The sequence below is a fragment of the Anopheles ziemanni genome, chromosome 3 (genome assembly GCF_943734765.1).
Source record: "Anopheles ziemanni chromosome 3, idAnoZiCoDA_A2_x.2, whole genome shotgun sequence".
Classification (NCBI taxonomy): Eukaryota; Metazoa; Arthropoda; class Insecta; order Diptera; family Culicidae; genus Anopheles; species Anopheles ziemanni.
Window position 1 is genome coordinate 39,444,471 of NC_080706.1, and position 17,591 is coordinate 39,462,061.

At 47.1% G+C, this 17,591-nt stretch overlaps 1 protein-coding gene across 1 annotated transcript in view; it reads left to right on the forward strand.

Moving 5' to 3' along the window:
* The window catches only part of LOC131284708 (trithorax group protein osa-like), a 153,345-nt gene that overhangs the window by 118,434 nt on the left and 17,320 nt on the right, over positions 1-17,591 (forward strand). The window lies entirely within an intron of this gene.

Consider the following 17,591-nt stretch of genomic DNA (forward strand, 5'->3'; position numbering starts at 1 on the left):
GGGATCATCGAAGTGAGATCTGATAATGCAATGGATGTCGGTAGGGACTAGCAGGCGCCTACCGTTTGCGTGTATGTGCACAGGGGCCACCTTCGTCGCAACTGACAAGCAGCAGATTGCCGCGAGCGATTGCTGCTGCTGGTGGACGATGGAACGCTGGAAAAAAGCAATGTGAGAGACGGGTCGGGGCTATGTGGCGAACGAAGATGGGGGGAGACCCACAATGTCCCGGGTGAGGTTCGGTGGTGGAGGAAGTTAAGTATTTGTTTATATTTCCTCCACGGCCCCGACTACGGTGGACGCGGATACTCGACTTACACACACTCACGCTATCTTCTTTTTCTTTTTTTTGTTGGTGTTGCTCTACCCAACCCATGAATGAGGGAGGCGCGGGCCCGTTAAATGCCGGCTGATTTACCCTTCCCGTGCCACTTCGACGCCCCCTGGTACCGACCGTCGTAGGCGCAACAAAACTCCTCTCCCAGAGTTTTTGTTTGGCGGTGCTGCTGCTGGTGGTTTGTTGTTGTTTCTGCTCTTAACCTTTCCCAACGAGGCGTCGAACAAACGCGAACGAACGGTAGGATGGACGCGTTCTGTAGTAGTTTGTTTTTTTTCCTCTATATATTGTATCTTGTTGCCCGCTCCCAAGTGCCCGTTCGGTTTGATTACGATACGGGATGTGCTGGCAGGTCCCAACTGACAGCAGCACACAGGCTGGTCTATCTCGTGAGTTGAGTTACTTCTTGCGTAGAATTTTTGGGCGGGAACTCGACAATGACTGTTTCGGTTCTTGTGCCGAGGGTAGTTCGATTTGCAAGTGTGCTCATTTGAAACATGCCGGTATCAGTTCCATATCGTAATGTTTGGTTCGTTTCACGATACGTTCAGATTTGGCAAGAGTGGCTTGAAAAGATCCCAAGGAATAAGTGTTTCAACAACGGAGTACATTTCGGTTGTTAATGTTTTATGATAACAACACATCTGCGTCGACGTATGCAGTCATAAGAAATGTACAGGCTTGGCTAAGATCAACCCAAAGAGATGATGTTAAGTGAACACCATTGAAAATTTAGTGTCACTGAAAAGAAATAGGATATAATTAAAAAGGTTGCACGACTAGGATTCTTAAAAAGTTATCCTCAACAACAGTTACTTTCTTCAATGACTAAAGTTTCAAAAGACCCATTTTTAACACTATCCAAAAAGTGTTCAATATCAGGTTTCAATCGGTTCACTTCCGCGGCTCCAAGAGGAACCATTGGTTCTTCTCGTTAAAATTTCGCCTGCCAAAACCAGTGCGGACAGACCGCGTGAACCACTTGAAATGTTATGCTCTAGGAAGGAAGAGCGTCCAACTGATACGGACGGCCGGCAACGCCGCTTCGCGTGAATAGTCGTGGGCAGCTGTGTAATCAGAATAGTAGAACGTGCTTTTAGCGCCAAACCGGCGACTGCCAATGGCTCATCCGCCCTTCGCTCGTGAGAAGAGAGCCGCCGGCCTTATGTGTGGCTGCGTATTAGTGCGATAGTCACGATGGCCGGACGGACGGGACGACGTTTGGTTAGCAGCGTGATGATGATTAAACCGGCGCCACCCGTAGCAAAACCCCTCGAATGCTGCCAGCCCGGACCGATCGCACCCGCTTCTATGGTGCGGAGAAATCCGTAAACGGGAAAGTCCACATGCCTCTATCGTTAGCGTTTGCTGCGTTGGTTTGCCGGCAAATCGAAAACTATAGCCTGGCCATCGTTTAGGAGAGAAATACCGGTTGTTTTGGTCCCCATATAAAAAAAGAGAAGCATAAAACCTGCCGCCGACCTGTTCCACGCAACCGCGTTCCTGCTCCTATGAATGACGCCGGCGGTGTGAGATGGTCAAGTAGAGCCGCTTGTGAGTCGCTTGAAGGGGTACGTCTAAGAGGAAGAGGGTAAGCGGGGTTTGTTGTTTTGCATTTTACAGCAAGCTCCAACGGGGTTTGCAGTACACGAAGCGTGGAGAGCTGGTATTTTATATTCCCAGCTTAATCGCACGCCCCGGTCTCTACTCTGCACGAAGCAACAAAGTAGACTGCGGTTGCTGCTATGGTGCTGCTGCAGCTGCTTCGTCGTAGCGATGGAGAATGTTTCTTCCTCGCTGGTTCCACCAAGTCCCAGCGTTCCTTCGATATTTCCTTTATACGCTCCGTGTGTAGGTCGTCTCCCCCTTGGGGACTACCATTACGCGACCTTTTGGGCTGCGTACGTGCTGCAGTTTGCTGCCGGTACCGCCGGTGCTTGCTACGATCTGTTTTTTGGCGCCAATTTTCTGGTCGAACTCTCGAGCACTGTGAGATGCCGGATAGCTCATTGCGATAGTTCATCTCACGCTGGTGAGTCTTCGCAAATCTTTGCTCCTACGGAACAGATTTGGTTTAGTTATTGGTTGTTAAATTGTGATTGTTGGATTCAATTAAATTGAAGCAGGTTCATTCTAGTGGCGGTATTTTGTAGACTAATTTCTCTCGTTTCTATCCAACTTGTTAAATATTTTATGCCGGTTTTAGTGATGGCATTTTTTTGCAACAAATGTTGGTTCGCACAATAAATTGTAGTGTTTTTTGCAATTCCAAATGTATGATTAACATTCAAACACTTTCGTTTGTTTTTGGTACAGTCTGCGGTGGCCAGAGTTACCTCTCCCTTCTCACAAAATCAACAACATCACCGGTTGTTATCTGTCGATCAAAGTTAATCGTCTCCTCGCGCGTTTAAAAACCCGCGCACACATACATTCACTATGTGGACCAGCTCGAACTCGTGTCTTACCGGCTGATGGGAAATCGTTCTTTGCACGTTTCCTTATCCGCCTGCCCTAATCCGGTCGATAATTGTGTTTCCCCTTGCATTTTGCTGCCCGGTGGGATGAGGCTTTTGCACGGAAAAAGTGAGATATTCGTCGTCCCTCGAGGGCGCGTGATGTGGTGGGATGTACTCCAGCGTATACTGCGTTTAATTGTGTAACGATTTCGTTCGGTAGATTGGGGGCGAGATGGGTCGACATGCAGTTAACGTTACACGTGTGCGCCTTTTTTAATCTTCTCGGTGGCAATTTATAAATTGCAAACAAAAAAAGTGGGCACTATAATAATGTGAAATTAAACGAGGCCACCCACCCCTCCCCCCGATGTATGCTAGGGGTTCGCCAGCGGCCGTGAAAGAGTGTGAGCTGCGGTGGCTGCATGCGTCACCCGGCGGTCAAATCGCAATACGCCGTGTACAAACTTTTTCCCTTTGCTGCTGCTGGCCTAGCTATGATTGCTGTTCCCAAACACACTCACTCACTCTCGCTGGCAGCACTGTTGGGTTGGCTCCATTCGGGTTCGGTTCCTCCTAACTATCGCAATAAAACCGTCCTCCAAAGCGAGTGCCATGGCAGCAGCGCGCTTTAGATTGTCGATGCGATGTAGAAACCGCCGAGGCCCCCGCTGTATGTGTGTGCCTTTGAATGTCAGTTGCCCTGACAGTTGCGATGCGACATCAGCAGCATCGAAAAACATCACCAGCGAAGCATGTGCTCGAATAGCTCGTGGGGATGGCCAGAGAAGAGATGGAGAAGACGCACAGGGTAAATAATAAGGGCACTGGGTGGCAGGTGGGGAAGTGCGGAAAGTGTGTGTCCGGAAAGGGCGGCCGGTGGGGACAGGAAACGAGCGCGAATGCGGCGGGCGGTACACGGCGGTGGGATGATGGAATGGGAAATGCGAATGGTTTGTGTTCAGCTGAAGGTGGCACGAGGGGAAGAAATATGGTCGACTTGGCTGCCAGTGGCATGCCAGGCGGCACGGGGTTAGGTAGGGGAAGGTTGGTTCTCTAGAGTTAATGCTTTGTGCTTCGCCGGTGGTGCGCTCCGTGTGTGTGCTGTTGCTATTGCTGGTTCTCTCGTCGGTGCTATTGCTGCTGGTGCTACTTTTGCCGTGCACGAACCGAACGCCGCACTACGGAATGGCTGAGCTATATAACAGCACAAAACACCGTCAGCATCGACCGACCGACCGACCGAAAACCCTGGTCGCACTCTGTCACTCTGTCGCTCGGACGCACGGGTCGAGCTGTTTTACGGGATATCGGGGAGAAAAAACACATCGAGAATGAACATCGACACCCGGACCCGGGGACGGTCGACACACAGCGCACAAGCGAAGCACAGCACAGCGAGCACCGACTCGATGGTACACCGACCGCCCAGGCACGGTGTGATTTTGTTGTCGTTCAAATCGGACAGAATGATTTCGTTAAAAAATATCCGTTGAACGTTACCATTAATAGTGCTCGTTTCTGCAAAGGCAGAGATATTATAGCTTTAGATGGTTTAATATCCTGCTAGGGTCAAATGAATATATTTTTGTTAAAAACTGCAGTATATGTTAGAGAAATGGTCTTGTTTGATTGTTTATAAATAGCTTCTAAGAACACCTAATATTTTGTCTAAGCTTAAACATATTTGAAGACCTTAGAAGTCCATGCTACTTTGAAAAAAAGTGCTAAGTATGTAACTGTAACAAGTGTTATTTTTTTACTCATTGTTGTAACCTTCCCTTTCTCATTGTAGGTAAATGTCGATGATCCAATTCGATGCCTGACGCACCTTAATACTTCACTGTTGGTGAGTTTCTCCATCCATGTTTTGTAACTTTGTTGTCGTGTACATATTTTGACCACCTTCGAGCGGCGTAGCGCAACGCAATCGCAGTGTGCCGTTGCTCTCGGTGCCACGGGCACGGCACAGCACACACAACAGCCCGGGCTCGTCGATCCGGTCCGGGTCGTCGCTTGTTAGCCAGGGCGTGCGTGGTGGTGGTGTGTAGAGCGCGCTGATGATGAGAGCAGCACACTACAGCTCGGTCGGTGCTCCCTCTGCGCGCTGATACGACCGATTGCTGCTGCTGCTGCTGCTGGTGCTGCTTCAGACGAGCACCACGGACACGGGGCGCACACAAAACACACTCTATTTCGATGCGGTGTTGTGGCAGCAGCGCGTTCCGTCGACGTCGTCGACGTCGTCGTTGTCGGGCAAAACTGAGCCGCAGTGTGCCTGCCTTCTATAGGCTGCTTTCGAATGGCCGTGATATGCGGAGGGACGGGAGGCGGCGTACGATTGCGACTACGGGACGGGCCGGGGACGATACGACGGCGGCCTCACCGCAAGAGACCTGAACTCACTCAATCGTTGTGTTTCTTTGGAATGATGATGTATGGCGGGTCTAAAGGGGATAAGATGGTTATGTGAGCCTCGTTTATTTTTTCGCTGCGCCGTTCTTCTCAGCCGCGACGTTTCTTCATGCGACGACCCGACGACCGCTTTGCGAGTTTTGCCTTGCGCCGCGAGTGCGCGCCCTCGAGGAGTCTCAAAGTCGTCGTACCGATGCGACGTGGGATTTTGTTGTGCTCTCCCGGGGGAAGTGCGCACCCTCCCGGGTAGGTGGAAACGCTGCTGGTAATTTAGCGGAGACACACACGATTAGCAGAACGCAAGGGGAAGGTACGAACGTTAGGGCACGGTCGGGTCCCGTCCGGTCTCGCCGAGGTGAAGCGACCCTTTTCGAACTAACGTAACTAACAGCTCGAACGGAGCGGACGACGTTCGGTTGTCTTTTGACGTTCCACTACGTGCAGGGCGAGATTCTATCTGCACCGACGGCAAAAACACACCACGACGCTTGATCGATTGTTTGATGGAAATTAGAAGCGAGGCCTCCACTCAACCGCGCGTTGACACAAAACTGCTCGAATCCCCCCCCTGCAACCCGACCCAGACCAGAATATGGGGCCCCAATCGGGAGGATCGTTTTTCGTAACACGATTTATACCGGCATGATGGAACTCGCCATGGTGGAAACGTTACTCTTCCAACGGACGCGCGCGCACGCCTGTCATTACTTCCGTCGACGGGAGGGGACTAAGTTAACGAAAACGGAGGAAAAGTGGATGAGTCACTGGGAAGCATATTTTATTGGCGGCCTCATTCTGATCATGGCTTTTTTGTTGCCCTTGTATGCGACGCTTCGCGATGCCAAGTGGGAGATACGTTCGGATCTAAATCTCTCGTCGGTTCTCGTACTCCGGCCGCAACAACCGGCGGGTTTCGAGTGGAGCAGCAGCAATGTGGGAAAATTTACTACCAATTGACGTTTACGTGCTTGCGCCGCAACGGCCTGTCGGGTACTATTGTGATACGCTCCAAAACGTGTGACGACTCGTGTCGGCAATCGAAATACACCAGCTGTGCCTGCATCCATTATGCGTTTTTGCCGCCACTTGGGTGGGAGAAGATTTCCGACTGCTCAATCGGTGATGGATGATGTTTTCCGATTGGTATCGAAATTGCAATTCTCGAAAGTCTAGGAGATTGACTATTTTTAAGGAGTTTTTTTCCATCGGGTGGCATAATTTCACAATGTGAAGACATCTTTGTAAACCAATTTAACCTACATTTGAAAGAAGATTTAAATAATTTACAAAGGATGGTGTTGGAATTACAATCCTTGATAGGAAAAGTGTATGCTAGATAAAGCCAAAGAACATAAAAGTACTTTGTCCCATAAACCAAGCCCACCGGGCCCCCAACACAATGTGATAAATGTTGGCCCGAGAAGAAAGGGGGAAAAATGTTGCCGACTACAAATTAATAACTTGCCGCACGTGGGTCGCCGTTTTGGACTGGAGACCCCCCGACCCACCACCGCTTCCAGCGACTGGGATGATTAACGTGTAGGTGATAAAAATGGTTGGCGCCCGGGTCTCGCATTCTCTCTCCGTTGACGACGCCGGGTCTGCATAAAAATGCTCACCACACGCTACTGGTGATTATTTTTATCTTTATTTTTCGGTTTGCCGGTTGATTTCCTCTTCTTTGCCGGCAGAAGGGATGTTGGAGGAAAGTTATTGCCGGCGACAAAAAAGTGACACAGCGCTGTTGCATTTTTTCACGGGGAAGGTAGAGGAATCCTTCTTAGTGAGGACTCGCTAAGGACGTTTGTCGTATCTAAATTGGTCGAGGGAACTGCCAACGTGTCTCGCTGTTTTGCACAAGCAAAACCTAAATCTAAAAGAAATATTTGAAGTCTCCTCTAATTCTTACCTGAAAGATATACCTGAAGTCTTCTCCAATTCTTACCATTCTTTGGCCAAGCACAAGGATGGCCGCCCAATCAGTGACGAATTAAATCCATCCTGTAGGCAGAACATCTTTCTCTCCGGAACCCTCCCTGTTCCAGGAATCGTGGGCCAAGTCGAGCGTAATCTACATTGTAAACGGAGAATAAGAACGAGACTCGTTTTACGACAGACGTCGGGCCTCAAAGTAACATAAATTGTGTGCTGCATTTTTGCAAAGGAATCGAGACGAGACGATGCGATGGATGACCCTCTCACTCCATTAGTTTGGGTGTGTGTGTGTGCCTTATGGGGCGAGGAGTTCGCTGTTGGAAATAATAAACATACAATGTTTACTCTTTCTTTGACTCGCAACTCCCACCAAAGACCGGAACCATTCGTAGCGATAGCGACGTTCTTGCTCTGCTGCCTTCCTTTTACGTAGCAAAGTTGGGGAACGAGGACGGAGGACGAATTCCGTCAACGTCAAGGTTAATATGATGGTCCCGCTAAAATGGGTGGCGGGGCGGTATCCTGGCCAACCCGCGTCGGCGTCTTGTCATTGCTGCAACACCAATAATAATAATGCGTTTATTATGGACGCACCCCTTCCTGTCGAAGAACCTTACCGCCTCTTGCTCATGAACCGATGGGTTTTACCCCGCCGTCTGTTGACGTACGAAGGGGGTTTCCTCCTCCCTTTTGGCCATTTCCCAGAAGGTTGTGGACACGACGTGACCGGGGGAAAAACGGGGCGTACAGGCGACACCATCGGAGGTGTGGTTTGTTGGTCACCGTAACGAACTCCTCTACAAAGTTGCCCTTCGCGTGGGCGTCGTTGACTCTGGCTCGTTTGTTCGTCATCCAGCGAATTTGTGCCATTAGCCAACCGCTTTCGGATCCGTGCAGCAGCAGCGAACTTTCCCGGTCCGAGTTTGGCTCTGCGAAATGCGATTTTTATTGCACACAGCACAGTCTGACTTTTTTTATCATGCTTTTGCCAACCGCTAACACAAACACACAGCGGAAAGCGGGAGGGAGGTTTGCGATAAGGGGAGAGGCGAATCGTTTTAGACAACATTTTGACATTAATTGACGTCATTCAATTATCTTGCCGTGTGCTTTGTGGTGAGTTTTGGGTTGGTTCGCGCGCGCTTTCCTCCGGGACGAGGAGGACACTAACACACACACGGGCGCATAAAGTACAAACGTCATGCTTTCGATTGGTTGGCGATACGCGACGCTTGTCGCTATTGTGCGCTCTCGATTCGCAAGTGCACTCCGAATGGATGCACTTTTTGTGCGAAGGTAGAAATGCTGTCCAAGCGGTGTGGTATTTAGTTGGGTGAGTCCTGCTTTATGCAGGAGTGCGCTTCGAAATTGTATGCAATTGGTTTACACTGTTGTTTCAACGTCAAAAGGTTCAGGATGTTGTATTGTTGCACGCATTCGTTTTTTATTGCACTTGCACTAATTTGTACGAGATCTTAATTCATCTCATCATAACTTCATCCCACTTATTGATCGATTTGTAATGATTTATTATGAAAGCGTATAACATAGAAGGTATACACTTTCTTATCGACTAGACGATAATCGATCGAGACTTTCTTATATCGGATCGAGACTTTCTTATATATGCGTGAGTTTTGCACACTATTTTGACGCAAGATAATTTTAATAGCAATACTTCCTTTTTTTATACCGCTCTACTCAGTACTTCTAGGTTTCAAGCATACCTGTCTAGGTCCTGTCCCCATACCATGCCGCTGAGAGATAGCTATTGTAGTTGCTCATCTGTTGCATTTCGTTCTGCAGCCCAAAACAGCTGTGAGTCGTCGCGTCCGGTGAGATGATGACGACAGTGGGTTGAGCGTGTGGCCACATGAACAACCATCCCCATGAACTAACCGCTGCCGTCTATTATTATGCAATTACTTTCGCACCGCTTCCGTCTTTCCTTCTTCTGCCATGAGGAAAACGGTTCGCTGTGATGGCATTGAAGGAAGGACATCGTGTGCATGTGTATGTGTTGTACGGTTTCGATGCGTTTAGAAAAAAGCGGGTCGGAATGGATCCAAAGCATGGACACATGGAACCGCCGGCATTTGGTGCATGATTTATGCCTTCAGGGATCGGATGGGATCTCGTTTTGCCTGCTTTCTCTGCTTTGCGCGATCTCACGCAGAGTGCACACAAACACATATACACCCGGTCTAGAGATATACACGATAAGAACGTGGTTGCCTGTAGTGGGCGCAACAACGAAAGCAGATGTCGGTGGGATGACGAGATGGGAGGGGGAGGAAAAATAATCAAAAACGAAAACAAAACCCGCGAGAGGCATACCGTCATCGCCCGTACCGGCGGCATCATCGGCTCACTAAAACACGGGTGGTTTAAAAAAGAAAGAGGGGGGACAGAAAAAAAAACCTTGACCTTGGAAAACTTTGACTTCCATCAGCCGCTGGTTCAGATTCGAAGTAGGATTCGAAGAAGGAGGAGGTGGCACGCGAAGGTAGCGGAATTATGGCAGCAGTGTTCTAGACGCAGCAGTCGGTCGTCGTCTGCTTTACATTTCACCGGGCAGGTTTACCGTTTTTTTTTTGCTTATACTTCATCCCTTTCGGTTCATGCTGGAAACCTCGTCGGAAACCACCACCCGGGTCAATGACTGATGCTGTTTGTATGTAACTGGGGCAATTGCGGAACGATGTTCCATCTAGCTGGAAGATACATACTGTTTATAGTTCCTTTTTTGGTGGGAGTGTATGTTGTTTTATGTACTGTTCGCTTCGTATCGTCGGAGGTATTTTCGATGTTCACAATATATGTACGTGATAAGGTAGTAAAAGAGGTTGTCAATATCGAGTGGTCCTGGTGTGGTTTAATGGAGTCATTGGATTGAATTGTTTTTGAAGAAATTCATTAGACCATGCAAAAATAGTGCAACGTCACAAACTCATGCAAATAACTCGTACTTTTGACTTCAGTACATGTACTTCTTGTCGGTATTTGCTTTCCCAAAGATGTCCAATACTACCCACCTTCCCAGCAAACAATGTCATTATGTACGTAGATATTCCAAACATATGCTAGTACTGGAACAATTTTCCTGAACCATAGAAGTTTGTCTTGAGCTAAGCTTCTACTTTCCCATATCGTTCGGTGAAGACGATGAAGCGTTTCTATAGCACTTACGCCGTACATACATTCGATATCGATGAGCTCGAGGGCGTCGTGTTGGGGAAGAACCAAGAGTTGATCGATATTTGCCGGCAGATCCTTTTTCCCTGAATGAAAACCCCTCCACTTTCCGCTTTCTTGATACCATTGTTTCATGTTCCGTTTCCGAAGGAAGCGGGCCAACGCTTTCCACCTTCGCTACTCGCCCGGCTGCCGTACCATAATTAAGAAAAAGTACGGCCGTCCTCGGTTGGGAAGGAAGAGCGGTTGGGTGGTACGCACGTACGTGGCAAAGGGACGCGCCCCACGTCCGGAGTGGAAAGCTCACGGTCGGTCGTCGCTCTTGGGGTGGAAAACTGGTACGGAAAAGTCTTTCACAGCTCGTACCGAGAAAGAGGGGTCGGATGCACGAAGAAGGAGTAAATAAATTAGAGCCCCAGTCCTCGTACCCGACCGACCGGTCCCGACAGCACTGTGATGTTGTTGCGAGAGCACGAGGGAAGAAATTGAAAGAGCCTTGCCCGGGGATGGGAAGGCAAGTGACGGGGAACTATCTTGGATGGATTTATATGAAATTAAAAATGAAAAACGTCCATCAGAAAATGGGAAAATCCTTCGGTGCAAAATTAAACGCCGCTCGGGAGGGGCGAGCAGAGGGCGGGTTCAAGATTGAGGACGGTGGTGTGCAGAGAAGAACTATTGTTTCGATTTCTTCCCAATGTTTTCCGCCGCTCGAGCTCAATGCAATTTCGTGCCAATCCCCCGGTTGTGAAGAATGAAGTTAGTTATTTTCACATTGCGAAGTTGTGGGTGGGGTTGTATTTTTCCCTCCGGAATTCGATTACAACTCGTTCGGTTTCCTACAGATCCCCACGACTTCCTGTGAGCTTAGGCTCCATCAGACGGTACCACCCGGGATAACTTAGCCCTGAAAGACGAATGATTTCCTCGGTAACTCCATTTCTACATTTAATTATTACATAGAGCGATTGATTGAACAATATTGAAGATTCTATTATCCACAGTATATTTTAAGCTGGTTAGTTTGGAGGTAGAGAAATATTATACTTAATTTGACTTCCTACAAAACTTCTACATTAAGTTAACGGTGGACGGTGGAAACGGTAAATTTCTATTCGTATGATTTTACCTTTTTATCGATTCGGCTTAAAATAAAATTCCCCGAAACCGCGATCGATCGCGGTTCGGTTGGCGGCTTTTGCAACCTCACGAATTTAATCAATAATCGAAACCCCTCCGTCCTCCGTCCTCCGTCCGCTCCAGCTTTGGTTTTAGCCCCAATGCTGACAGAAAAAGGATATCTATCTAGTCGATATCTCGTCCGGGGCCAGTTGTGGTGAAAATGCAGTGTATACCACGATCATCATCATCATCATCATTATCAATATCAATATCAATTTCAATAGCAGATATAACATCGTCGTCATATTTTTATGTTACTCGCTGTGTGGGTGGTGAAAATTGTGATTGCATACATAAGTTTCACCTGAAATTTGATGAATTTTTGTGAACTCAATCGCTAATTGTCTTTTTTTTTCTCCTACCAGTGCTGAATGGTTGAAACCATAATAGATGTATGTAATGAGGTGTGACTAGTGTTGTGTCTTATGAATCTTTTGGCGAATTTTTCACCTAAATCTTTCAAAACCTTAATGAATCTTTCATAGATCTTTCACGAATCTCCCTGATTCTTGCATTGGCGTGGATCATAAAACCAAAAACAAAAGGAGTCCCTCTATCCATTTTTTGCTCCACACTTTTCATCAGTAAACGAATCTTTGGGGTTCTTGAATCCCTCATTAAAAGATTCATGAAAACGCAAAAAATCATTCAGATTCATGAATCTGAATCTGAATTACACAACTCTAGGTGTGACGCTTTACATATAAAAACACTGTTCGTAAAACGAATTCAATAACCAAAAAATCACATTTGATCACTGCTACACGCATAATTCTAATCCATCCTGTTGATATCTCAAATAAACTAACCGCCCTTCGTTAAATTTGTGATTATTTTTATCTGTTTTCACATATGTTAATATCTGTTCATATATTCATTTTTTCGACTTCCAAGTTCAGGAAAAAGGGGGATTATTAAGGCCCACGCTGAATACGGCACACTTTAAATCTCCAACACTCCGGTCTCTTCGAAACTGGACTTTGGTGGTTGGGAAATAAATCCCCGGATCATGTTGACATTTGTCCAGGGTGTTTGGTATGTGTGTGCGTGAGGGGGTGGGTTTTTGGTGCTTCGGGATACACCACAGTACGCATTTTGCACGCAACGGCGAGATCATCGAGCCGAAGGGGGAGGTAACGACGGTTGCGAAATGAGGTTGGGGTGAGACATCGATATCAGCGCAACACCAAACCCGGGCGCACACCATGAATGCAAATATTTGCAAATGCAGCATAATTATATTGAAAATTATATGAATGCGTTGAAAATTAATAAAAATTAAAAAATAAATTATATTTACTCCGCGCGTTCGGCTTTTGTGTCACCATGAGTGGTTGGGCGGAGGAGGAGCTGGTGGGGTGGAGATGAATGGTCGACAGGATATTCTACCGGAGACGGGGTGCGTTTGAGTATGTGAGCGTGGCCATGTACGCCACAACACGGTGTGTGGAGTGGGATATAAATATATTCGGACACTACTATCCTCCTGCGCTTGCTGGATATGGATGCTATCGATACGATATAATTCGGCACCAATCGAAAGCCCAGCAAGAGCGAGATGGATCATTATTGCGGGAAACAGAGAGGGAGAAAGTAGCTTGCAGTACAAAAAAAAGCATTGAAATCTTTTAACCAAACATACCAGCTATATAGCACACTTCCCTCGCTGGGAAAACAGGTTCGTTTTGTATGGTGATGTTTTCGGTGATTACATTTAAATGGATCGAATTGATGCAAAAGCGATATATTTTAAAGATCATTTTCGAAAAATTTACGCTTGAATCTGATATGTACACTGACCTAGCCCAGTAGTTAACAACTCGACCATTGCAATGGCATAATAATTTGGCGTACATTTGGAGTATGGTTCCCTGTAAATTAACATATTGTCCTGGCGTTGTTTTTTTTATTGCCGGACAGCCAGAAAACAATGTTGCGCTTCCACTCTAAACTTTTTCGAAAAAAAAGTATTTATACTTTATCCTTAATTTCCGTAAATTAATTCGCTTTCCAAAAGGCTCTCTCGGCAGGATCCGCGACCCCTTTGCTCTTCCAGTGCGCTCATCCATTTCACGTTGAGTTTAATTACAACCACAAAACAGACGCGTGCGTGTGTGAATGCGGTCGATGGGCACACACTGCAACTGGATCCCTAAATTAATGCAGAGTTCTCTCAGAGTCCAAACCCCTCAGTCGACGCAAACCACAGCTTCATTTGGTCTACCGGTTTTTTCACCAAATGTTTTACTATTCCTTACATTTACATTCGTTTTCATAGATCGATTTACAAACGGGAAACTGGTTATGAGTCTCACAATTTGGCACAAATGGTGTTTCTATGCAATTAAAAAAAATAGTAAGAAATTCAAATGTTGAAGAAATTTATTTTTGTATATTTTAAGGCTGGCTGTGGCGAAATGTAAGGAACAGCAAAAAACGTGTACTGTGGAGCTATGAACATATTATGAAACTAACAAATTTGTGAAGTTGGAAGGAAATTTGAGAAAACATTGGCTTGCATCATTCTCGAACCGTTTATCACTAAATATATGGGAACTGTTATTAAAACAGCTCAGTACTAGTAGCAGGACCTTTCGCCATGATGGAATGCAAAACTGGCAAAGTTAAGGTTCTGAGGATGATTCGTTTGTGTGGTTGTTTGGGTAGAGGTTGACGATAATAAATAATTTTTATTTTATTATCATGCAACTACTTTTCCCGTTTGTTCTCCTCTCGTGCTTTCCAATCAGTTTCGGGTTCCATTTGATTCAAGCCTCTCGTTCTACAAATGTTGTTACCCTTGCTTGTGGAACAGTAGGTACGGGGTATTATTCCAATATACACCGTTGAGGTATACACTTATTTTCAAAATATAAAAAAAATGTAAGAACATAACACCTCCCCACAATATTCCTAGATGGCATCTGGTATTTTTCCTGTTAAGATTTCATTTAATTTATTTTAAAAGATTCGAATTACAAAAGTTGTTGATGCATCTGCTTTTGATGTGTTGCAGAAAGCAGCAACCCATACGGAGTACTATTTTTAAAGTAGGTTTTAAATGTGTTTAAATATTGATCGAAATCAATGGTGGTTATTCTTACCTCTGTATGATTTTATCATACGGCATGGACAAAGAGAAACTGTGTTTTTCGGTGCCGGGGTGTACATTGCGATCGTTTCCCCTATTTATCCGAGAAAAACGCTCGTGTGAAACAAACAGCGCGATACGCAACAGTATAGTGCGATGTGATGGCAATTTTTTATTTTATTTTCGCATTATTTATTTTGTAGGACCGTGTGGTGTGGATCCTTTGACCGGCCAAACGACCGGCCCGCTCCTCCCTACCTTCCCTGTGATGGACTGTGGTCAAAAGCCACCAGCAAAAGGGCCTGGTTCGGGACCACCCTAATTTCGTTATGCATTGCTGACCACCCTGGGGTAGGACCTAGTGTTGCACCGTGCCTCCCGCGCCGTGACTAATTGAAAGCCTGCAATTGCTTGCATGCTCCCCACACTAACCCCCCTCTTCTTACCTATTTAGCTGCACTTTTTTTGTTGGTGCACTTTTGTGGCTTGCATTTATTTTATGTAGTTAATTTTTTTAAATAAAAGCCTGACTAGGACTCCATCCTGTTTCATCTCCTTCTGCGAACACCTGCTCTATCACCTCCCAAACCGCCCGCCCACGGCACCGTGTGCGTACCAGATTGCTGTAAAATGGCGCTTTTATTCCGCTGCGTTTGTATAACCCGTTTTTCCACCGTCGGTTCCTTTCATCCACATTCTACATTCGTTCGTCCTCGCTTGGCGCAACGGCCAGCGGATATGCAACCATTTTTACTCGAATAGCACGTGCATTTGGGAAAATTCCCTACTCCCCGCTTGATTCGCAGGGCGGGCGGAAAGAAGTGTGTGGCTCAAAAGGGGGGGGGGGGGGCGCGCTAGAATAAATGATTATTGGCATTTGGGTGGACTCCCGCGAAAACGGTTGGGTGGTGCGGGGGAAGGAAGGAGGAGGTCGACGTAATCATGGAAATTTGATGTTGCGTTCCCTCCGTTTCGTTTCGTGCGTTTGTGTGCGATTTTCCATTTTGCATCCACCGTGTTGTTGTGTGTCGACCATATGTGGCACGGGAGAAGGAAGAGAGACAAAGAGAGGCATGAGATAAAAGCGAGAAAAAAAACTGTTCATCCCAAAAAAAAAAGGGAAAAACGCGACGGAAGAAGGAGGGAGTGGGTGAGGGAGGTGGTGGGCAATTTTGCATATCGTGCAGATCCTTTTTTCGCATCACGCAAGCAAAGCTCTATACCCTTTCGTTGTTCCAAAATACACCCACACAACTACAACTACTTCGATCGGTGGGGGAGGTTGGGGGGTGGGGACACGCATGGGAATTGTGGGTGGGTGGGCGTTCTGGGGTTGTTGTTGGGAAAATCATCTCTACTTGCAGCAAGTGGGCTGTTGTTTTCCCCTTGCATTTTGTTGTGTGTCCTTTTTTCTCTGTCTCTGTCCCAACCTACCATTCGCTGCATCAGCATCATCATCATTATCATCATCATCATCGGCATCATCAGTATCATGCTGTATCCGGGAGGTGTGAGATAATTTCGTCCTTGTGTTTGATGTGGGGCGTTTTGATGTTACCCTGCTTTTTCCGATGACGATGATGCGTTCCTGGTCCAATCGCGGAAACTGACCCCACCGCTCAATGATTGTTGGTGGGGTTCGCTCCTGCCGGGAAGGGAACTGTGAATCCTGGTCGTGAATGATGGTGTGTTTGTGTGCGAGCCACGGCACAATAGTAGGAGGACCCCCCATCCCACGTTGAATCCTATCGCTCTTTCGCTCTTTTTTCACCTTTTTCGGTATGTTTTTCCGAATGTGTGCGTTCCTCCGTCTGTCCCTAGTTGTGTGTGTATGTGTCCTGTGTGTGCCTGCGCGTGTGGGGCTGTGGACCCGGATGGACCGACCGCGCGTCTATAGTGAGCCTAACTGCTGGCACACCGGAAGGCTATTAAATCAGTCACATTTAAGCGATTAAATGGGGATGGTGGAATTGCGCGAAAAATTCGACCGTTTTTGGGCTCGCTGAGGAGAGAAGACCCCCAGCGTTATTGCTGTGTGTGAGAGGGTTTTTTTTCCTACGATTTCTTTCGTCCCAGTTTTTCACTTCTCCATCTTGTCTGTGCGTGTGTTTCGTGTGTCGCGTTGTGGGGGCAATCTTTCCCAAAGAAAAAGGACCAAACAAGCTGTGGAGGAGGTAGAATAAACAACGAAAGCTTTTCTCTCAGCTGTGTGCCCCCGGTGTTGTGTCCTTTATTTATTTTATTTGAAGGAGTGCATTGTAGGTGGTTTCTTTTCTTTTTTACTATTTCCCTATCGCCCAGCTGGCGTAGTGGTTTAAGTGTGTTAGAGTTGTTTTACGGTTTTGAAGGTCCTTTTTGTGCCTTTGGTTGGTCGTGACGAGCAAGAGAGGAAGAAACGTAAACAGGGTGTGTGTTTTGACTGGTGAGATCCGTTGCTTCTGGCTGGATTGACTGGAAGTCATGAACTATAAACCACCTCCCGCCCCACCATCCTCGTCGCCGTCAGCATCAGTGACTTCGTCGTCCCCCTCACCGTACGATGACTGGTGGCGTCTGGCAATGATGGTTTCCTCGTCGGCGTCCATCCGGTCGGCATTTTCCCCGTCCACTGGCGGCCCGATCGTCTATGACGCCGGATCCGTCGGATTTGGTGGACTGTCGCCATCATCAGCACTGTCTGCTGGTTCCGGGGGTGGGGATATAGCAGTTGGCAGGCTAGCTTCAGGTTCTCCACTGCTGCCAGCTCCATCCGCCGGCGGTCGACGATGGTCATCGCGAAGATATGGCCCCACGGCGACGTCTTGGTTTCCACCCGCATCCAGCCATCCGTTTGTACGTCTTCTTCGTGAGCGCAAATTAATCACATTTTCCACCAAAAAACGTGTTGTTGCTTTTTACCAAGCAATAGAAAATAATGTGCCCATTTCTGCTAGTGCGAAGGCTTTTGATGTAAATATTAACAATTTTTTTCTTGTGTTTC